The sequence below is a fragment of the Argentina silus genome, assembly GCF_951799395.1.
Source record: "Argentina silus genome assembly, chromosome: Y".
NCBI lineage: Eukaryota > Metazoa > Chordata > Actinopteri > Argentiniformes > Argentinidae > Argentina > Argentina silus.
Genome location: NC_139654.1, coordinates 44,930,112 through 44,951,831, shown reverse-complemented (window position 1 = coordinate 44,951,831; position 21,720 = coordinate 44,930,112). Strand labels below are relative to the sequence as shown.

The 21,720-nt window shown below is 40.7% G+C and overlaps 1 pseudogene across 1 annotated transcript in view; it reads left to right on the top strand.

Annotated features, from left to right (window-relative positions):
• The window catches only part of LOC310824148 (cytochrome P450 3A27-like), a 63,554-nt pseudogene that overhangs the window by 31,862 nt on the left and 9,972 nt on the right, over positions 1-21,720 (top strand). Inside the window, exons 2-10 of the transcript in view lie at positions 4,364-4,457; positions 4,720-4,772; positions 7,185-7,284; positions 7,418-7,531; positions 7,969-8,057; positions 8,168-8,303; positions 9,156-9,311; positions 12,088-12,307; positions 12,511-12,673. The product of the transcript in view is annotated as a cytochrome P450 3A27-like (transcript). The remainder of the gene's footprint in view (positions 1-4,363; positions 4,458-4,719; positions 4,773-7,184; positions 7,285-7,417; positions 7,532-7,968; positions 8,058-8,167; positions 8,304-9,155; positions 9,312-12,087; positions 12,308-12,510; positions 12,674-21,720) is intronic.

Below are 21,720 nucleotides of genomic sequence, written 5' to 3'. Positions count from 1 at the left end.
TGTTTTTTACATTTACAAGTTGAGGAAGAAAAAACATGGCACATGGGTTAGATTAGAAACAATCTGGGTAAACCTTAATTTGAAGAGGTATGCATGAGGTCTGTTATGTTTTTCTCTATATGCCATAATATTGATTACAATGATCAACATATTTGTACCCTGAAAAGAACCCAAACTGAACAAGTTCCCCATTATAAGTACCTGGGCATTTACATAGATGATACACTTTTAAAATACATGTTGAAAAAGTGATCAAGAGTTTGTGAGTTAGACTTGTACTTGTTTTGTAAAGAAATGTCTTGCTTCACCTTTGATAATAGGAGGAAGATTGTCTTGGCAACGCTCCTCCCTGTCCGTGATTATGGTGACACAATTTAAAATCACACGACAGCCTCAATTCTTAAACCACTAGACCCGATTTATCACTCTGCTCTGCAGTTCATTTGTAGGCATGTTTTCTGTACCCACCATTGTCTTTTGTATCAGTCTGTGGGTTGGGATTCTTTGACGTTGAGAAGGGCTTATCATTGGATTTCATCTGTATATGAAGCAGTTCTTTTAAAACTCCCATTTTACCTCACATCATTGCTTTTATGGCGACTTAGTGGCGATCAAACTTGCAGCTTGTTACTATTTAATGTGCTACAAGTGATTACAGAATTGAGAAGAACTTTTTAGCTGCTGTGCTCCTCAGATATGGAATGATCTTCAGGCTTGACTGAGGTTGGAGCACTTGGTCCCTTACACTTGTACCATCATCTGCTTTTTAGTGGACAATATATGCAATAAATACCTTTTTTACACAAACATCTTGAATCAGAATGGGTCAGCCCTAGCCTCTTACACAAACAGGGTCACAGTCAATGGGTACAAAACTGGAGCAAACGTGTGTATACCAAGATACTGTACCTCGACTCCTTTCCATTCCAAAAGAAATGTGTCCCTTTCCCTTCACTCAAATGTTGTGGATGACATGTACATAAAGCTACACACTGGTGCAGGTGTGATGTTATGAGAGCTTTAGCATTTAGCATTTCCTGTGTCCAGGCGTTCTATTCACTTCTAATAGGAGAAATGAAGGTACACTTGCCTCATAAGGCTCATTCTTGTTTCATTTGTCCTATTAGCTCCTACTGACCTCACTTTACACAGACACAGAGGAGGAGAGACTCAGACTCATTAGAAGTTTATTACTGGATCAGTTTACAAAACAAAACAAAACTGCATGGAGCGTACAGTACAGCAGAGCTTGGAGTACCAGACATGAACACACACCTCACATGCACACACACATCGGAGCTGTCACAGTGGTATACCTTGGATCACACACAGACACACACACACACACACACACACACACACACACACACACACACACACACACACACACTCACTCTCTCTCAGGGCTGCATGCGGATAGCTCCATCCAGTTTGATGACCTCTCCATTGATCATGGGGTTCTCAGCCAGTGATGTCACCAGGTGGGCAAACTCTGCAGGGTCTCCCAGGCGCGAGGGGAAGAGCACTTGGCGGGCTAGGAATGAACGCACCTTCTCAGGTAAACCCGCCAGGAGAGGAGTGGAGAACAGACCTAAGGAGAGGGAGAGAGAGGTTGTCTGATATGGAGAGGAAGGGGGTGGGGGGGAGTGTGTGAAAGAGTGCGTATGTATGTGTGTGTGTTTACTGACTGGGTGCGATGGTGACCACACGGATGTCCATGGGTGCCAGGTCTCGGGCGATTGGTAGAGTCATCCCAACAATACCCCCCTTAGAGGCTGAATACGCAGCCTGACCCACCTACAGAGAGAGAGAGTGAGAGTGAAGGAAGGGGCTGTTGAGACAGTGTTTGTGTGTGTGTGTGTGTGTGTGTGTGTGTGTGTGTGTGTGTGTGTGTGTGTGTGTGTGTGTGTGTGTGTGTGTGTGTGTGTGTGTGTGTGTGTGCGTGCGTGCATGGTGCAATAGAGGTCTTGGCGATCTGTTGGTTCTTGTGTGTGATTGGCTGATGGTACTGCAGCATGTTGACCTCTTCCTCACTGCAGAGTCTACTACAGTTGGAGCAGTCAGAGAGCACAGCCTGGGCCCCTGCAACCAAACATACACCCTGAAATATGGTTTGGACAAAGGATCCCAATGTCAAGATAATATTGCTGTAGGGAGGCTACTCTATGACACAATACCATGTGGAAATGTCAATGATTTTCTAAAGATGAGTGGATAGTGGATAGTGGATAGTGGATAGTGGATAGTGGATAGTGCCTGGTGGGGTCGCAGACTTCAGGCAGATTGTTGACCTAATACGAAACATTAGTACTTTATTTGGACATTATATGATACTTTTGAAGCCCTGAAATAGTGGGACTATGTTTACAAATGTTTTTTTAAAAACCCATTGAATTAAAGTTGAGAATCTCTACTTTGACCCCATAATATTTGTTTGATTTCAAATCCAAGTGTAGAGCTAAAAGAACAGAAAATCCTTCCTCTTTCCAATACTTATGAAGAGCACTGTATTCATGTTAATCAGTTGCTTCATTACTGTAATATGTGATGTGTTTTGAACTAGTATTTTGAAATACTGTTTTTAGGAGCCAATGATATAAAACAAGTGCATACATGTAAAGAACATAACACATTTTTAGAGGAGTTCAAATATGTAAAATTCAGTATTACTCGAAAGAAAATATTTGCCCAAAAATATTTGCCCCATAGTCCTTCTTGAATCAATGGGTCTGCAAACTATTAAAACCCAATAGGGATCAAACAGGCAGCAACTATTAGCAGGATGTTAAGATAAAGGCCGACAATAACATCACTGAGTGTTGCCCTCTGCGCAGGGATCCCCTTTCAATCATTCACTAGCCATGGCTTCAACTTCACCTCTCACATACTCTTTCACATACTTTTGTCATGACGGGATAAAATAATCACTTCAGCAGACGTGTCCGGGGTTACTCAGAAGAAGCGATTGAACCTGTAAAGATGGGTTACCTTCCGTACTTCTCCACCGAGACATGGACTCTCCTTGCCTTACTCATCACTCTGATCGTAGTGTAAGAAGTTTTAATAAAAAATATTATTTGTTAGTTAGTTAGTTGTGATAATACATACAAATGATAGTATTGATAATTACAGTTATCTAACAGTTTCAATGATACCTATGACTTGATCGTTTTGCTTTTGTTTCAAGACTTCAGGAAGTCTAAAGCTGGCGCACACACCCCCATCCTCATCAACGGGACTGAGGTGGAGCGAGTCACCAGCTTCAAGTTTCTGGGTGTCCACATCTCTGAGGACCTCTCCTGGACCCTCAACACCTCCACCCTGATAAAGAAGGCTCACCAGCGTCTCTTCTTCCTGAGGAGACTAAAGAAGGTCCATCTATCTCCTCAGATCCTGGTGAACTTCTACCGCTGCACCATCGAGAGTATCCTTACCAACTGTGTCACAGTATGGTATGGCAACTGCTCGGCATCGGACCGGAAAGCACTGCAGAGGGTGGTGAAAACTGCCCAACGCATCACCGGTTCCTCACTCCCCTCCATCGAGGCTGTCCAGGGCAAACGATGCTTGCGTAAGGCACGCAGCATCGTCAAGGACATCTCTCACCCCAACCATAGACTTTTCACCCCACTCCCCTCCGGGAGGCGCTACAGGTCTCTCCGCACCCGAACCAGTAGGTTCAGAGGCAGCTTCTTCCCTGCGGCTGTCACCCTGCTGAACACGAACACTACACCTACCTGACAACCTACTACCCCCGCAACCCCCCCCCCCCCCCCCCCCACCCGGACAATTGCACTATTGCACTATTACTCCCCTCCCCTGCTCTTACTCTTACTCAATACCACTGCTCTTCTGTACATACCTGTCCATACTGTTCATACTGTTCATAATGCACATAATGCACATATCCTATATTTTCTTTAATACTACTGCACATACTGTACATACTTGTTTATACTGTTTATACGGCATTCCATATTTATATTTATTCTGCATCTACCTCATGTTACTGTTAATACATATATACTGCTAGACTGCATTACCTATACAGCTCATATGCTGCTACACTGCTCATACTGTAACTATTTATTCTGCTATAATGCTACTGCTAATCACATACTGCTATACTGCACTGCTATATATACTGCTTATACTATACTATATTATACTGCACTACTACTGATCATATATTGCACTACCTGTAAATACTGTTCATTGCACTTTCTGCTATTTTGCACTTCTGGTTAGACGCTAACTGCATTTCGTTGTCTCTGTACTTGTACTCTGCACAATGACAATAAAGTTGAATCTAATCTAATCTAATCTAAAAGTCAGATTGTTGATTTATATTTGTTCTGACCAGGTATGGATACTGGCCATATGGAATATTAAAAAAACTAGGCATTCCTGGTCCCAAACCCATCCCTTTCCTCGGGACGATGATGGGATATAAGAAGGTTTGTAGAGATTAAGCCCATAAACAACAACATTGTAGACTCATCCATGATGTGTGTTGTTGTGGTGAAAGCCATGGGAGCTGAATATGAATTGTTTTACCCAGAAAAATGGGCAATAAAGCTTTTGAACGAAAACGAAAAGAGAGGAGTGGGAGCCGGTCTGTAGTGGAAAAGGGCCATCATAAACTAAGCCACAGTTCAGGTTTATGACAAGCATTTATGAACTGGCTATTTTTTTGTTTAGTTTTTTTGTTCCCAGGGTGGTTTCACCAATTTTGACACAGAGAGCTTCCAGAAATATGGGAAACTGTGGGGGTGAGTCTGCTAAACTGATCCTGGTTATTGTTAACTATGATGGATATATGTATCTCTCAGTGTCTACAGTATACACTCTTAAACCAGGCGGACACCGTGCGATTTTCACAAACACAGACGATCCAACCGACGAAATGGTCTCATACACCAAGACAAATGATGTGTCTTGATGCAATGTACACTGCCCAAGCAACAATTTCATGCTTCCCCATTAATAATTTGAATCTGTTATTGAGCGATTTAAGTTTTAAGCTTTTAAGTATTCTGTAGTATGGTCCCAAACACAACTTGTTTGACAACGTTTGACAACATCCTGGATTCTCATTGGTTGAGGCTCCAAAATTGCCTCTGAGCACGTCTCAAACTGCATGAATAAAGAGTAGCCACGACATGTCAGAATTCAAATCGGAAGTGATTGTGTCTTCCCTCCATGTCATTGAAAGGGCAAAAATGTAATTAAAAAAAATAAAGAAAAAAAGGGTTCTAAAAGGATTCTTTGGTTGAATAACTCTTATGGGTTCTATTTGCAGTGCCCTGCGTAAGTAATGGGACAAGCATTTTTTCTTCTTTTGCATTATGCAAATGTCCAAATTAAGCACTCATGTTTAGTATTTGGTCCCCAATCCTTTGTATGCAAAAGTGCAAAAGTCTGTGACCCATTGACCCAACCAGACGCTGGGTATCTTCTCTGGTAATGCTCTGCCAGACCTATATTGCAGCGATTGTTGTTTGTTTTTTTAGGATGTTTTGCCCTCCTCTTCAGCAAATTAAATGCATGTTCTATAGGATTCTATAAGATTCACTTTTTGCCCCTGAATAATTTCCTAGTTGCTATGGCAGTATGTTTTGGGTCATTGTCCTGCTGTATGGTGAAATGCCGTCCAATGAGTTTGGAGCAATTAACTTGTACTTGGACTGACAAGATGTTTCTGAACACTTCTGAATTCATCCTCATCGAAGGAGACAAGTGAGCCAGTTACAGTGGAAGCCATACATGCCCAAGCCATAACACCCCCTCCCCCATATTTCACAGATGATGTGGGATGCTGTGGATATTGGGCAGTTCCTTTTTTTCTCCACACTTTACACTTGCCATCACTCTGGTACATGTTTTTCCAGAACTCTGCAGGCTCTTTTAGGTACTTTTTAGCAAACCGTAACCTGGCCAGCCTGTTTTTGTGGCTAAGTAGTGGTTTGCACCTTGCAGTGTAGCCTCTGTAGTTCTGCTGGTGAAGTCTTCTGCGGATGGTAGTCTCTGACTCATTGACGCCTACCTCCTGGAGAGTGTTCCTAATCTGTGGGGCAGTTTTTTTTTATTTTTTATTTTTTATTATGGTGAGCATTTTATGGTTATCCACTGGAAGTCTTCCTTGCCATTTGCGATTTCTTAGCTCACCAGTGCTTTCTTTCCTTTTAATGAAGTTCCAAACTGTTGATTTTGGTAGGTTTAAGGTTTTGGCTATGTTTCATTTTTTTCTGATATTTCAGCATCATAATGGCTTCCCTGACTTTCAATAACATCTCTTTGGTCCTCATGTTGACAAGACACCAATAGCAGACTGCACAAATTATGTGATGGAACACACCTGACGAACACACCTGTCAAGCCAATTGTCCCATCACTTTAGTGTAGCCTGAAATAGGGGGATTATGCATAAAAATGTTGTAATTTCTGAATGATAAACCAATATGTACACAAATAACATCAAATAAAAGATGAGAATCTCTACGTTCTCATTTCAACTCCAAAAAGAAGAAAAAATGCTTCACTGTCCCATTACTTTCGCACGGTACTGTATAACCTTCTGTGGAAAAGGGTTCTACATGGAACCCAAAAGGTTTCTTCAAAGGGAGAGTGGAAGAAGAACCCTTTTTGGTTCTAGGTAGCACTTTTTTTCTAAGAGTGCAGGATCTGTGATGGGTCTGTCTGTCTCTATCTACGGTATATTCGCTTGAATGCCACAGCCTATTTGAGTATTGTTGCTGACCATGTGCATCCCTTCATGGCCACAATTGACCCATCTTCTAATGGCTACTTCCAGCATGATAATGCACCATGTCACAAAGCAAAAGTTGTCTTAAACTGGTTTCATGAACATGACAATGAGTTCAGTGTTCTTCAGTGGCCTTCCCAGGATCTGAATCCAATAGAACACCTTTGGGATGTGGTAGAACGGGAGATTCACATCTTGAAAGTGAACCTGAAAAATCTGCAGGAATTGAGTGATGCAATCATGTCATCATGGACCAGAATCTCAAAGGAATGTTTCCAACATCTTGTGGAATCAATGCCACGAAGAATTGAGGCTGTTTTGAGAGCAAAGGGAGGCCCTACCCAGTATTAGTATAGTGTTCCTCATAAAGTGCTCTGTGAGTGTATATCTAACTCTCTTTGTTTTTGCTGGTCTGTAGGATCTATGATGGCCGTCAGCCCATCCTGTGTATCATGGACACAGCCATGATCAAAACCATCCTCATCAAGGAATGCTACTCCCTTTTCACTAACAGGAGGGTAATACGCTACATTGAAGTGGGTGTATGGGGAAAAAAACATAAGGGCTCCTTAAATAGATAATATCATTGTTATGATAGCATTATTAATATTAGGTTAATCTTGCAGTATATAATAATAATTATTTTTCTAGAATATCTATCTCAACGGGCCTCTGTATGACGCCGTGTTTATCGCTGAGGATGATGCATGGAGACGGATCCGCAGTGTCCTGTCTCCCTCCTTCACCAGTGGGCGGATCAAAGAGGTACAGTCCCATCTCTCCTCTCCTTCTTTTATTCATTCCAACAACACAAATAAATGAATGACTAACAACTCTGACGTGTGTGTGTGTGTGTTTATGTGATTTGTACTATGTGTATAGTGTGTATTCATTGTTGTTTGTTGTTGTGTGAAGCAGCAACTTTAATTGTCCAAGACAAATTTCCATCCGGGACAACAAAGTATATTTAATCTTATCTTAGATAAGTTCAGTGGTCAGATGACAGAGTTTAGAATAATAGTTCATCTTTGGAGTCACTTATTCCTTGACTATATACATAATGTATCCTGTATGAATGTATATTCTCAGGCTATATAAACATTAAAATAATTCCTGTTTCAAACATGATATTAACCCATGTTTTGCACATATTAATCCATGTATCAATCATCATATTTTTCCATGTATCCTTCCCAACTCAGATGTTCGGGATCATGAAGCAGCACTCTGGTAATTTGGTCAGCAATCTGAAGAAGACGGCCGATAACGAAGAGCCCATTGAACTAAAAGAGTGAGTATTTCTCTCCGAGAAGATAAGGTGAATTTGTAATTTCAGTGAACTCCCCCTTTAATTTTGTGGTTGTGGTTCTGGTGGTCAAAGATTTTGTGGTTGTGTTCCAGGTTCTTTAGACCATACAGTATGGATGTGGTCGTCAGCACTTCATTCAGTGTCGACATCGACTCCCTCCACAACCCCTCTGACACCTTTGTGACCAACATCAAGAAAATGCTCAAGTTTGACATCTTCAGCTCACTGTTCCTCACAGTCGGTACAACTGCCCCCATATAGCTTTCAGTCATTTTGTGCTTAATAAATGAAGCTATTGATTTCATTGATTAGACTGACATAAACCACACTGCCAATGGTTTGCGCTCTACTCATTTGACAAACACATGGGCCCTGTCCAGAACCAACCTCTAGTTCCTAAATGCTGGACACTTGGAGATCTGAGTGGATTGGATACAGAACTGTCTAGGGATAGAGCCTAGGAGTTGTTTCTGGACAGGGCTGTGCATTGAATAGGATTGGAGTCACGTATCATGGTATTTCCTGTTCCTGTTTGTAACCGTGGCATTTCCTGTCCGTCCAGCATTCTTCCCCTTCATGGGTCCTGTTGTGGCAAACATGGAGGTATCCCTATTCCCTGCCTCGGTCACAGATTTCTTCTACGCTGTCTTTCAGAAGATCAAGTCCAATCGCGTGGCTAGCACCAGGAAGGTATGTAAATATAACTGATCCAATATACGATCTTCAGCCAGTATTGTGTAATACAATTGTAGAGATTTGGTAGCATCTGGTAGTTCTCATGTGATTTTGATCTGACGTAAGCCTGCTTCCAGAGTCGGGTAGATTTCCTGCAGCTGATGATAGACTCGCAGAAAGACAGCAACTCAAAGGGAGAGGAGCAGAGTAAAGGTACCTGCCTTAACACACACACACACACACACACACACACACACACACACACACACACACACACACACACACACACACACACACACACACACTGTATACTAGCATCTAACACACACACATACAGTACCTGCCTCAAACACCTATACCTACAAACACACCTACCACCCCATTTCTCCCATCATCATAGGATTGAGTGACCATGAGATCTTGTCCCAGGCAATGATGTTCATCTTTGCTGGCTATGAGACCACCAGTAGCTCTCTGTCCTTCCTGGCCTACAATCTGGCAACCAACCCTCACATCATGACCAAGCTGCAGGAGGAGATACACACTGTGTTTCCCAACAAGGTAACCCCTCTGCAGACTCCTATATAGTACTATTCATGTGGAACAGGTGATAGTGACAGTGTGATAGTGACATGATAGTGACAGTGTTTTAGAGGGTACTGATGAGTGTGTAACCCCTGTGCACTGCAGACTCCTACAGATGGTTAGATAGGTGACAGTATTTTGCAGTGTGCTAATGTGTCTGTAGCATCCCTGTGCAGACTTCTGCCCAGTATTATTCATTTGAAACAGGAAGTAGGTGTTGTTGGAATCTTCAGAATAGTTAAAAGGCCAGTACCTGAGGACCTGAGGGATCTACAGGGTATATACCTTAAACGCATGTCTGACATGCAGTGGTGTGCATGACCATAGAGTGATTTCTAAACTAATACAATTATCTTAAAATAAATTATAAAACTAACAGGTAATCAGTGCAGAGACTTGTGTGATATGTGCTCTCCATCTGACTCGTGCTGCTGCATTTTGTATCATTTGCCAAGAGCTTTCTTTGGTCGACCAGACAGGAGAGTGTTACAGTAATCAAGGCTGCTAGTGATACAAGCATGCATTCGTCTCTCAGTGTCAGCCTGGGAGAGGAAAGGTTGCACCTTTACAGCTGTGTTCTGTAAAGGTCCATGTAATATTCAAGCTTTCTAAAAGCTTCCTAACGGTTGTAATGACTATCTTTAATCGGTAGCGATCAGGGAACAAGATCCCTTATAATAAATCCCTTATGAATAAATATTTCATTTATGAACGCTGTTTTGGTTCGGAAAACACGCTTTTTAAAATGCAGTGTCCTACCTGACATTCGGTTTGCATATAAACATGTTGTGAGTGCCAGGGGTGTTCTAGGGGAGTAGACTGACCTTTCTCTGGTGGCTGCCTCTCCCAATCGTGTGTGCATGCAGAAACACAACAGCTAATGTCCAACAGTGCAAGTTCATTTCGGGGGGATATATTATTATTAGGGAGGATGTTGTTGTTTGGACAACTTCAGACAGAATTTCTCCACGATGGCAGATTTCCGGCAAACTTACTTACTCTTCTTTAAGTGATACAAATATGTTTTAGTCACATTCTTGATATGGGTTTCAAAATTAAGATCTGAATCAATGGTAACACCTTGTTTTTTTGCCTGGTGCTTAGTTTTACTGTAAGTAGTGTCTTTAAGTGTGCAGACAGTTTGACCAGGACAAGGACAAAGAGCATTTTGGCATCAGCATTAATTAATTAATTCTAAGGTCATTAAGAACCTAGTTAATAACTTAACAACATAGTGCTATCTCAGTGCTATGATCGGCACAAAAGCCAGATTGGAACATGTCAAAGGTACAGTTGGGAAGAAGGAGATTATTTAACAGTTTGAACACCTTTTTTTCAAGAATTATTATTTTTTTGCTTAAAAAGGGAAGGTTGGAGATTGGCCTAAAATCGCTAAGGACTGAAGAGTCTAAGTTACTTTTCTTCAGGAGGGGTTTCACCATGGTAGTTTTAGGTGCAGATGAACAGACCCCCACTTTGCTGAGCATTTCTGTATGACCACTGCAAAAGAGTTCATAGTGCTTCCATGTGGTGGAAGGTGGGGTAACAAGTCATCAAACACATCTTCAGGTCTTGCCTGAGTGATCCTCCTCACCTAATATTGGTTCTCTTATCTCAGAAGTATGTTGCAAATTCCTCACATTTGTAGGTGGAGAGCAGATCACCAGGTGTCTTGTGGGCGGGATTTATAAGGCTGTCAATCGTTGAAAAGAGCACTGTTTGAGTTGTTATGATTCATTATCAATTTTGAGAAATGATCCCGTCTGTCTTGGCGTTTATTTATTGCCTTATTAAAAACAGAAAGATGCTCTCGAAGAATATCAAGGTGGACCTGCAGTTTTTGTCCGCTCAGACTTTCTGCAAATTCTTTTAAATTTGGCCACAGCCTTTTTCAGTTTGACTGGTGCTACAGAGTCGATAGTTGCCCTTAGTTTGGTGTTGAAGCTGGTTGCTAAATCATTATCACAGGAGGAAGCTGTTGATGGTGTACTATTCATATTCATATTCATCATGAAATTCTCATCTGCTCAGCGACATGGCTAGATAAATAATAGAGTGAAAATATATTTTTTCCCCACTTCTAATAGACTGACATGCATTCATGTTTAGCCAGGTTTCAGATAAAAACATTACAGTGCAGCTTTCGCTCTGAGATAAGATCAATAAAGGTTTTGCCAGATAGGGACCTAATATTCAAAAGCACCATGGTAATGTTCTCAGGGCTGTTCGGTGCTGCCCGGCCACAGTTAATGGAATGGATACCAAGTTATTCACATTTGAACCACCTGACAGTTTTCTTGTAGTCTGTCGACTGTGATAGGAAATAATAGACTGTAGCACATTCAGTATTCCAAGCAGTCAATCCACTAAAAGCAGCCCAGTTTAGTGGCATTTTGACTTCTGATTGATCCTTGTGTACATCTATCATTTACATTGTTCAGTGGAATCTAAATGTATTTTCTTCTAACTATCAAGATAACATTATTTAGCGATTTTTTTGTTTATTCATGTATAACAAAAAAGCAAGACACTATTACACACGTACATTGAAAGTAATGGCGTTCTGTATGCGGGTGTCATGAAATTAGGCTATGCAGATTAGAATAAGTATAGTACTGTGTTCATTTCCCCCCCAAAAAACACAAAAAACTAACAGCTCTTCAGATTTGCGACGAAAAAGAGTTAGTTCTGGGCTACGGCTACATGAACGACCAATCACTAGTGCTCATGTGAGTGTAATATCACTGTGCAGGCTCCTATCCAGTACGAGGCTCTGATGCAGATGGACTATCTAGACAGCGTGATCAACGAGTCTCTCAGGTTGTACCCCATCGACTTGAAAGAGTCGCCAAGAAATCTGTTGAGATCTGCGGCATCACCATCCCCAAGGGTATGGTCATCATGATACCCATCTGGACCTTGCACCGTGACCCCGATGTGTGGGAAGACCCAGAGGAGTTCAAACCAGAGAGGTAATGGGCCACATCTTAACCACAACCACAATATCAATCACAACAGCAACGATAAGAGCAGTGTTCCACAAACAACCATAAAACAAACCTAAATGCGACGACCAAACACAAACAGGTTTCTTCAACCATGTATAACCATCATATTACTGTGATTTAATTGATATGTTCTTTAACCCCTCCTCCTCTGAACTCTCCGTGTGTAGGTTCAGTAAGGAGAACAAGGAGAGCATCGACCCATACACCTACATGCCGTTCGGGTTGGGCCCACGGAACTGTATCGGGATGCGATTCACTCTGGTATTGATGAAACTGGCGATGGTGGAGATTCTACAGAGGTTCAACTTCACCGTCTGCAAAGAGACAGAGGTGAGACAAAATAATGATACAATGATTGTAAATATAATTTTGTACCTATGACTTTGTTGCGTTTTGTGGGAAAACGTGTTCTTTATTTGAAGAGAAGACAAACTACTTCTTAATTTTAGCTATTTATTTATATGTCAAAATTCTAGACTTGTACAAGGACCACTTTTGGCGAAGAAAATCACAGTCAGCAAGCTGTTAATCTGTAACCAACCTTCCAAAAATGGATACATTCAATATGTCAAACAAAACATTTTACAGTATACAGAATGATTATGATTGGCTATTTGGTTGGGGAGGAGCCGCGGTTTAGACTTGGCTCTCCTCTCGTTGGTGTTTTAGGCTGGTCCCAGCCCCTGACACTCGATCCGTTCCAGGTGGAGATATCGCCGGTCCGTTCCCTTTGAGGGACGAGTTGACCTGTTGAAGAAAACATACACCTACTCTGATTTGTCCTTTCCTACCCTAGTATTCTTATGTTATGTGTGTGTTGGAGCATCTATCTTGATGACCTGACCCTTACCTCTTCATGTATTAATCCAAGTACCATGGAACTAATGCTTGATTCATCTCCATCACATTAGTAAATTTAACACACTGCAGTAATATATTTTTATAGCAATAATAAACTGTTTCTTATAATAATGTTTTCCAACACTTCTCAATCAAGAGTTAATGATTTTCAAACAAATGTTCCCTGTATCCGATTATTAAAAACATATTAATTCAATTGATTTGGATATGGAATATCAAATACAATTATCAACAACTTCTTAATCAAAAGTTAATGATTATCAAAGATAAATATTTCCTGAATCAGATGATTAAAAACATATTAATTCAATTGATTTGCACATGAAATATCAAATACAATTATTAACAACTTTTCAATCAAAAGTTAATGATTATCAAAGATAAATATTTCCTGAATCAGATGATTAAAAACATATTAATTCAATTGATTTGCACATGACATATCAAATACAATTATTTTAATCAACTAAAAAAGAACTGAATAGCTTTATTTACTTGTCTGCTATTGAGCATTATAATGCAACTGTTTTCATAAAAATAATTCCTAACAGTTTCTATATGTAGCAGAGGTGATTTTGGAATCACACCGCGTGATGAGGTAGCCCTGCCTGAGACATGTAAACTGAAGTGTCGCCCTCAGACCTTGAGGATGTCCTCTTGGCTTAATAGTAGCGTTTGTGTCTTCCACATGGGAGACCCGGGTTTGAACCCCCATACTACAATTCTGTACTTGCGTACTGCATGAGTATGTACTCCCCATTTAATTTCCCAGATTGCATTTTTCAGTACTAGGCGCCAATCATCCTCAGTATAGGCTACCTACTAAATGATGGAAGTGTGAGATTTAAAAAAAAAGCTATTTGTATTTCTGCAAAACTCCCTCGAGATTTCATAGGGCCATTTTAATGTATGTCGACCCAAGAGAGGTTGTCCAGGAGTTTGAGTTTATTTGAATTTATAGTGCAATGCTACCCGAACGTAACAGTGACACTGTATTAGGTAACATTCATAGTGTAACGCTGACATCTGTTTTACTCGTTCCTTCATACTTTAACTGTGTGTCAACTCTCACCAGATCCCCATTGAGATGGACCTACAGAACACTCTGATGCCCATACGGCCCATCAAACTCAAGCTGCTGTTCCGCTGCCAGGAGTCCAACGACAACCAGCTCAAAGCAGACAGCCAGTGATGAGGACCTGCCCTGCTGCAGGTCTCTCAGTTATTATGTTACACATAGATCTAGGATCAGCCCCAACACTGGCTACTTTCAAAAATGGGAAAAAAAAAAAAAAGGGCTTCGCTTTTGCCTTAAATTGAAACTAAATTGGCGCTAATAATTGCACTGTGACCCTAAAATGCACTGTGACTTTTATTCTTTTTTTATGTCTTTTATGCGTTTTTATTCTAATTTTTCTTTCATGCTCTTTCCTTTTTATCTATTTTACGTAAAGCACTTTGAATTGCCTCTGTGTATGAAATGTGCTATATAAATAAACTTGCCTTGCCTTGCCTCGCCTCGCCTCTGGGCTCTGCTGCTACTGTATGCTGCTCTCTTTGTATCTGTCTATTAGTGGAGGTCCAGGACTCGTTGTACAGAGACAGTTGTTGTCTGTCGTCTGCAGTGCAGGGATTTGCATGTGACTTGTGTATGTTTTGTACTCGTCTGGTAGTGGGTCTCTATCATCACGCTAAAAACGTGTGTATAATCACAAACTAAATCATAACATGAGAATGAACAACATGCCATCAAAACATGACAATAAATAGGTGTTAGATTAGATTCAACTTTATTGTCATTGTGCAGAGTACAAGTACAGAGACAACGAAATGCAGTTAGCGTCTAACCAGAAGTGCAAAAAAGCAGAAAAGTGCAATGTGAACAATATATACAGGTAGAGCAGTATAAGCAATATATGAGCAGTATAAGTAGTGCAGTATAAGCAATATATGTATTAACAGTAACATTATAAGCAGAATAAATATAGAATGCAGTATGAACAGTATAAGCAGTATATGAGCTGTATAAGTAGTGCAGTTACCAATGTATTGGGTCTATCTATGGGTATCGTAGTGCAGCAGTAGTCAAAATGTACCTGCATTTTATCGGTTGAAGTGCCATCTCATCTGTCATAAGATTTGACTTGTAAAACTGAAAAGTAGGATACAACTAATAGCCTAAATGTATAAACACAGACCACAACCAAAAAACAACATGGGAAAATCGTTTACGCATCCTCTGCAGCAGGAACAGTGCAGAGAAAAAGTATGTACAGTAAACCCCATAACTGAATACACTTCATACGCTTCAGCGCGACACAGAACGCCTATACTGCAACAAAGTAAAAAGATGAGACAGACACGTGTCTTCAATAACTTGCATGTTTAATCAAAATACAAGCATTCGGCACATCGTTAACTTGTAGGAAAGTTTAATCAGGTTTTATCAATTGTATTATTTTAAATGTGAAATAAATAGCATCAGTGCAGAGGCTATAACACACTACAAAAGTCACATTAAATCACGGAAAGTAGGCTAGGCTAATTAACGGAACTATATGAATATACAGCCCGAGCCCAGTCCAGGGTTCTGAAAGCGACAAGTAACAAGTGTGCCCATCAACGGTCTAGATATTAGGCCTATACGTAACATTTAGTCCTCCACTTTATATCACAGCCAGTATAACGTTTAAAATGACTACAAAACAAAAGCAATATAGTCTACAGTGAACGGCGCATTGTCCATTTGTCATACATGTCCAAACAGACCTGCACACTTGAATAGGAAAGTAGCGCGGCGGTTCGTTGCTTCAGCAAACCTCTCGATGACTTTACTGTTGAAATCCATCTGTCCCTGGATCAATGCATTTTCAATGGAAAGCATGTCAAGGCCGTTCAGTCGCTGGTGTCTGTTCTGTTCTGACAGATGTATAATGTCTTTGAATCCAGCCGATGCCCAAATAGTCTCCACCAAAAATCATACATGGGAAACAGAACAGCGCATGTTTCGAGGTGGTAGCGGTTAGCCATCTCTTTTTGTCAAACCATTCCTGTTGGCCCTAAACGTTTTATCTCCAACTTCTCTTCCAAAGGCAATGTACTGAACCGCATGGTCAACAAATAATCTACACGATTCATTGTGAAAACTTTAGCTAGCTAGCATTAGCGATAGACGTACAGTAGATGAACTGAATTGCTTTGTGATTATTTCCTGTCATGTCAGACCACGTTAACGACATTAGCGTTTAATAGTTTTTCGCCACCTGTTGCTAGGCAGAATTCATACCCAATATAATTTGCGTGAGGTTTTCCCTGCTTACGCCAATCACGCTCACGTTGTTCCCCTCGCAACGATGGGGCAAGAGTGCTCCGCTGCCCCACAGCAGAAAGACGGGACAGGGAGCGCAGTCCGCACACACTAGTAATTACTAGTAATTAGTAATTACTCCAAAAACAGCACTATACGGATTATGAGTCAAGTTTATTATATTTATACACACCAATTTCACCATTTAATCTATTTTGTATTAAATATAAAATACTTATTATTATTACTAATAAAAAATATGACTAATAATTGTTTCGTATTTGTAATGTACTTTATGAGACTTTATGTTTGTAATGTACTTTATAAAGAAAAAAACCCTGTATATCCCCAAATTTGATTCTATGCAATATGTTTTTTCAAATGTTGTATTTGTCTTGTAGGCTACTTTTGTGTAAGCCGTATATTGTGGGTAAAATGCACTATAAATTCAAATGAACTTAAACTTAAATGTGTATTGCAGTGGAATCTCGAGATCCGCGTGTAAATCGAATCAATTTCCCATTGACATGAATGCAAGATTTACGCGCGCGGATTTGGAGTTAGGATTCCACCCAAAATGCGTTGCTATTGGTATCATTATGACGTTGATATGTACACAGAATTGAGAATGTTCTGCAATAATACACAAAGTTCTTGAACTTTTAGTTCAGTGGCATAACGAGCTAAGACGCAACCTGAACCTGTGCAATCAGTATTACCAGAGTGAGATATAAAGAGATTATAACCGGAAGATTCGGCGCTTATACACAGCCTACTGACTGAGGTAGGCTAATGTAGGCCAGAGATGTAGTATAGTTGACATATAGTATAGTTTTATAACACTTGTATTTGTAAATACTTGAGACGGCATAGGCCGACTACCTTTACAGCATTTGGACAAGGGACGCGTAAAAATGTCACTGAGAGATATCTGTCACTAGGAGATGATATTCCCATTAAGTCGAATTCAGCGTTGGATATTTCTATATGCCTAAAAACTCACATCTTTAGAAAGGCCTTCCTTTAGGTCCTGTCCTCTTGTTGTTGTTAGTGTTTTGTTTGTGTTTTTGTTTGTGTGTCTATTGCACTCAACTGCACAGGCTTTGAAATTGTCGGCTACAAATGAAAAACACATTCCAAATAAAATATATTTTTTATTATTATTATGAGAGACCTAAATGCATGAATTGAATTAGGGCTTTTTTAATTTTGCCGAGGTCTTCTGCTTATTAGCCTATAGGCTCCTACCTGTACCAGGCCGATTCCAGTTAATAAAATGTGCCCATTATATGGCCACTGATATTTGACCTGTTGGCCACAATTGTAGGCTATATTTCAAGGCGTGTCAACAAACATAGCCAGCCAACCCACACTGGAAGCTTTTGCTGACTCTAACATAGGCCTCTGACAGGACCAAGTCACTTCGAACCATTGCATCGAACGCTGATAAGAGTTGTTAGGCAGTGAATTACCATGATAGTCATTCCAAACCCATTATGACGCCAGCCGAACGCACATTATAGATAATAACATTTCTTTGCTGCCAATCGGTGTACTGGTATTTGTTGACTGATTCAGAAGGGCAAACTCAAAGATTGTTATCCCTTTCTCATTTGGGGAATCTTTCTGACATTCCTGTTGCATTATAGTATGGGTGTGTGGAGATTATTTCAATCATTTTTGTTTGTGTTCTATCTACTGTAGGTGCATAAAAACAATGGAGGTGAAAATATATATGAGTATTGAGGATATCAGGAAGGAGCATGAGAGGATTAAGACAGAGAAGGCAGAGTTTGAGAAAAAGATAGAGGAATATGAGAAACAAAAGAGAAGGGACCAAAAAGTTAGGCAGAGGGAGGAGGAGATCCTGGCCAGAAAGGCAGAAAGACTACAGGAGGACAGGAATGAGTTCAATAGGGAGAGGGAGGAGATGGACAGTGGGATCAAGATCCTCATGATGGAGATTGAGAAAGAGAAGGAGTCCTCAAAGGAGATACTTAGAAAGGCTGAGAAGGAAGAGGCAGAGTTAAATATGATGAGGAAGGAGAGCGTGAAAATCCAAAGAGACGGACAGAAGGTGGAGCAAGAAATGCTCAGGATGTGGAAGGAGAAGGAGACATTTCTCAAGGCCAAGAAACAGATGGAAAAAGAAATGGAGGCAGTCAAGAGGAGAGAGGCCCTGGTGATGGAGGCTGAAGAAAGACTTAAACTGAGCCAGGAAAAGGAGAAGCTAGAGCAGGAAAAGGAGACCTCAATGGAGATGCTTAGAAAGACAGAGAAGGTCGGAGCAGAGTTGCAAATGATAAAGAAGGAGTGGATGAAAATCAAAAGAGACGGGCAGAAGGTGGAGCAAGAAATGCTTGGGATGTGGAAGGAGAAGGAGACATTTAAAAAGGATAAGAAACAGATGGAAAAAGAGATAGAGGCCATCAAGAGGAGAGAGGCCCTGGTGATGGTGGCTGAAGAAAGAGCGAAACAGAGTCTGGAAAAAGAGAAGCTAGAACAGGAGAGGGAGACATTGAAGAAGGTGAGCATGGTGACGATTAGAGAGATGGTAGAGAACCTATAGACTAAGTAGATGAAGGTGATTGTTGCTAGTTTTACTATAGCATTTAGTCCTTCAACTCTCAGTTGAATTTGTCCAATTCTTGTCTCACCTTGCACTCCCCTCTGATGTTACTTTTTTAATTTCAGATGAACGATGGCTCCAGATATGCCACAACCCTCATGTTCTCGTTGAGAGCGACTCCTCTGATGGCTCAGCTGGTACACAATCAGGCAAACCAGGGGACGAGCCTTTCTGTCAAAAGCCTTGTTGATGTGGCCCTGGCTGAGAGCGTGTGGGGGTGCAGAGATAAGACAGGGGACTGCACATGCCGACACCGTTAGCCTGGAAACCTCAACACAATTGGCCGCTATTTAGGGATACATAGCAAATCAATTTATATAGTTGTCTTAAATTCAATAAATTAAGTTGAACATTAAATTAAATTGACTTCCTTTCTCTACCACTGTGACTGCTTGTGGCATTTATTATTATAGAAAGTCTTACTTGTGATGACCGTGATGTATGTAGCTGAAGATGAATGTAGCTATTTATTTTAAGTATCTCTGGATAAGAGCTTCTGCTAAATTACTCAAACGTAGGCCTAAAGTACATCCGTAAAATAATGTATCCATTTCCTGTTAACCATCTCTAAACCCTAGATGGCAGTATTTACTCTTACACCAGAAACGTGACCAGTTGCACGTGTGGATGCAGAAGAAATAGCCTCCCAGTCTGTTTCTGCAAGGAACTTCTAATTTATGGATTCTGTACATTGTTTTATGTTGAGAGTCTTGTCAAGTCTGAATATCTTAGAGTTGGGGTTTGTCCTCTTCCTCCAAATATAAATGAGGACAATCACTTTGTTTTTCATACAGGTACCACTATTGTATGTATTTCTATAATCTATGTTTCTATTACTTTACCATACTATGAAACTAATTGAATATGTTTTTAAGCGTCCAAAAAGCATTGATACCATTTCCAAGCACTCCAAGAATAATTTTGCGTTGCTGCTGCAGCAGCCACGCAATGTCAACACTTTACACACGCACTGGTGTAGCATGTAACATTAAAATCCATCAACTTCATATCACACCATTGATGATTGGTGAACTTGTTGGATCAGTTAAGGCCTGTGCCAGAAAACAGTACACACACCAATCACACAATGGGACTATAACAGGCACATACACTGCATTCTGAAAGTATTCAGACCCCTTCACTTTTTCCGTATTATGTTATGTTACAGCCTTATTCAAAAATAGATGAAATTATTTTTTTCCTCATTAATCTACACACAATACGCAATAATGACAAAGGTGCTTCAACAAAAAACGTAAAGGGTCTGAATATTTATGTAAAGGTGATATTTCAGTTTTTTATTTTGAATAAATGAGCAACAATTTCTAAAAACCTGTTTTTGCTTTGTCATTATGGGGTATTGTGTGTAGATTGATGAGGAAAAAGGCTGTAACATCACAAAATGTGGCAAAAGTGAAGGGGTCTGAATACTTTCAGAGAGCACTGTATTTACATCTTGATTCACAGAATCACACCTCGTACACACTTGCAAGTGATAGCAACGCCTATCACCTGTCCCAATAAAGGGATGCTACAAGCGCACCATTTCATCCTTTCCACTCTTCACTCTCTGACTGTCTGAAGTGTACTGTAGTTGTGTTGTTGTAGCTGGGTACACCTCAGCCTATGATTCTCACGGGGCGTTAGGTTGAAAAGTGTACTGTAGTTGTGTTGTTGTAGCTGGCTACACCTCAGCCTATGATTCTCATGGGGCGTTAGGTTGAAAAGTGTACTGTAGTTGTGTTGTTGTAGCTGGCTACACCTCAGCCTATGATTCTCACGGGGCGTTAGATTGTCTTTGATAGAATCCTACGGTTCAGCTCAACGACGATTTTCATCTTCTGAGCACCTGTTAACTCTCTGAGCTAGCAAGCTAACCTGTGAGCTCTCAATTCTTTGTTATTGTTGAACCCTAGCTCGACGATAATTCCTCAGGTTATTATTAGAACTTGCAAGGTCACATGTGTAGGCTACAGCTAGCACTTGGGACGGACGGCTAACTAAGTTACTTGTTGTTTCCGGATAGCTGAGAACCTTGGCTAGCTTTGACAAGGTAATATTGAGAAATATTAGCACCCTGTTTGCAGGAGGGTTGGTCAGCTTGTGTTTGTAGCCCTAGGACTACTGAGCACTTTCTAGTAATTAATAATTTACTAGCTAGTTACCTCGTATAATGATCTGGAACATACCAGTTCTCTCTGGTGTGGGACCAGCACCATATCTAACTATGCGGGTACCAGTTCCCTGTGGTAGCACGTGGGTGTAGCAATGCTGAGGTGTGCTGATATTGTACCTGTTTGTTGCATCGTGCAATGTATCTAAACTAACCCCACAACTAAGTCAACTAATAAACATGGGCTACGCATAACTTAAACATGCCTGTGTGTGTGTGTGTGTGTGTGTGTGTGAGTGTGTGTGTATGTGTGTGTGTGCGTGCGTGCGTGTGTGTGTTTGTGCGTGCTTGCGTACATGTGTTTTTTCGGGGATGCAGAGAAAGTCTTCCAGCTGTTCCAATGAGAACATCCATCCATCCATACATACATAGACCTATGCATTTAATTCTGGTTTGTTTATAACTAA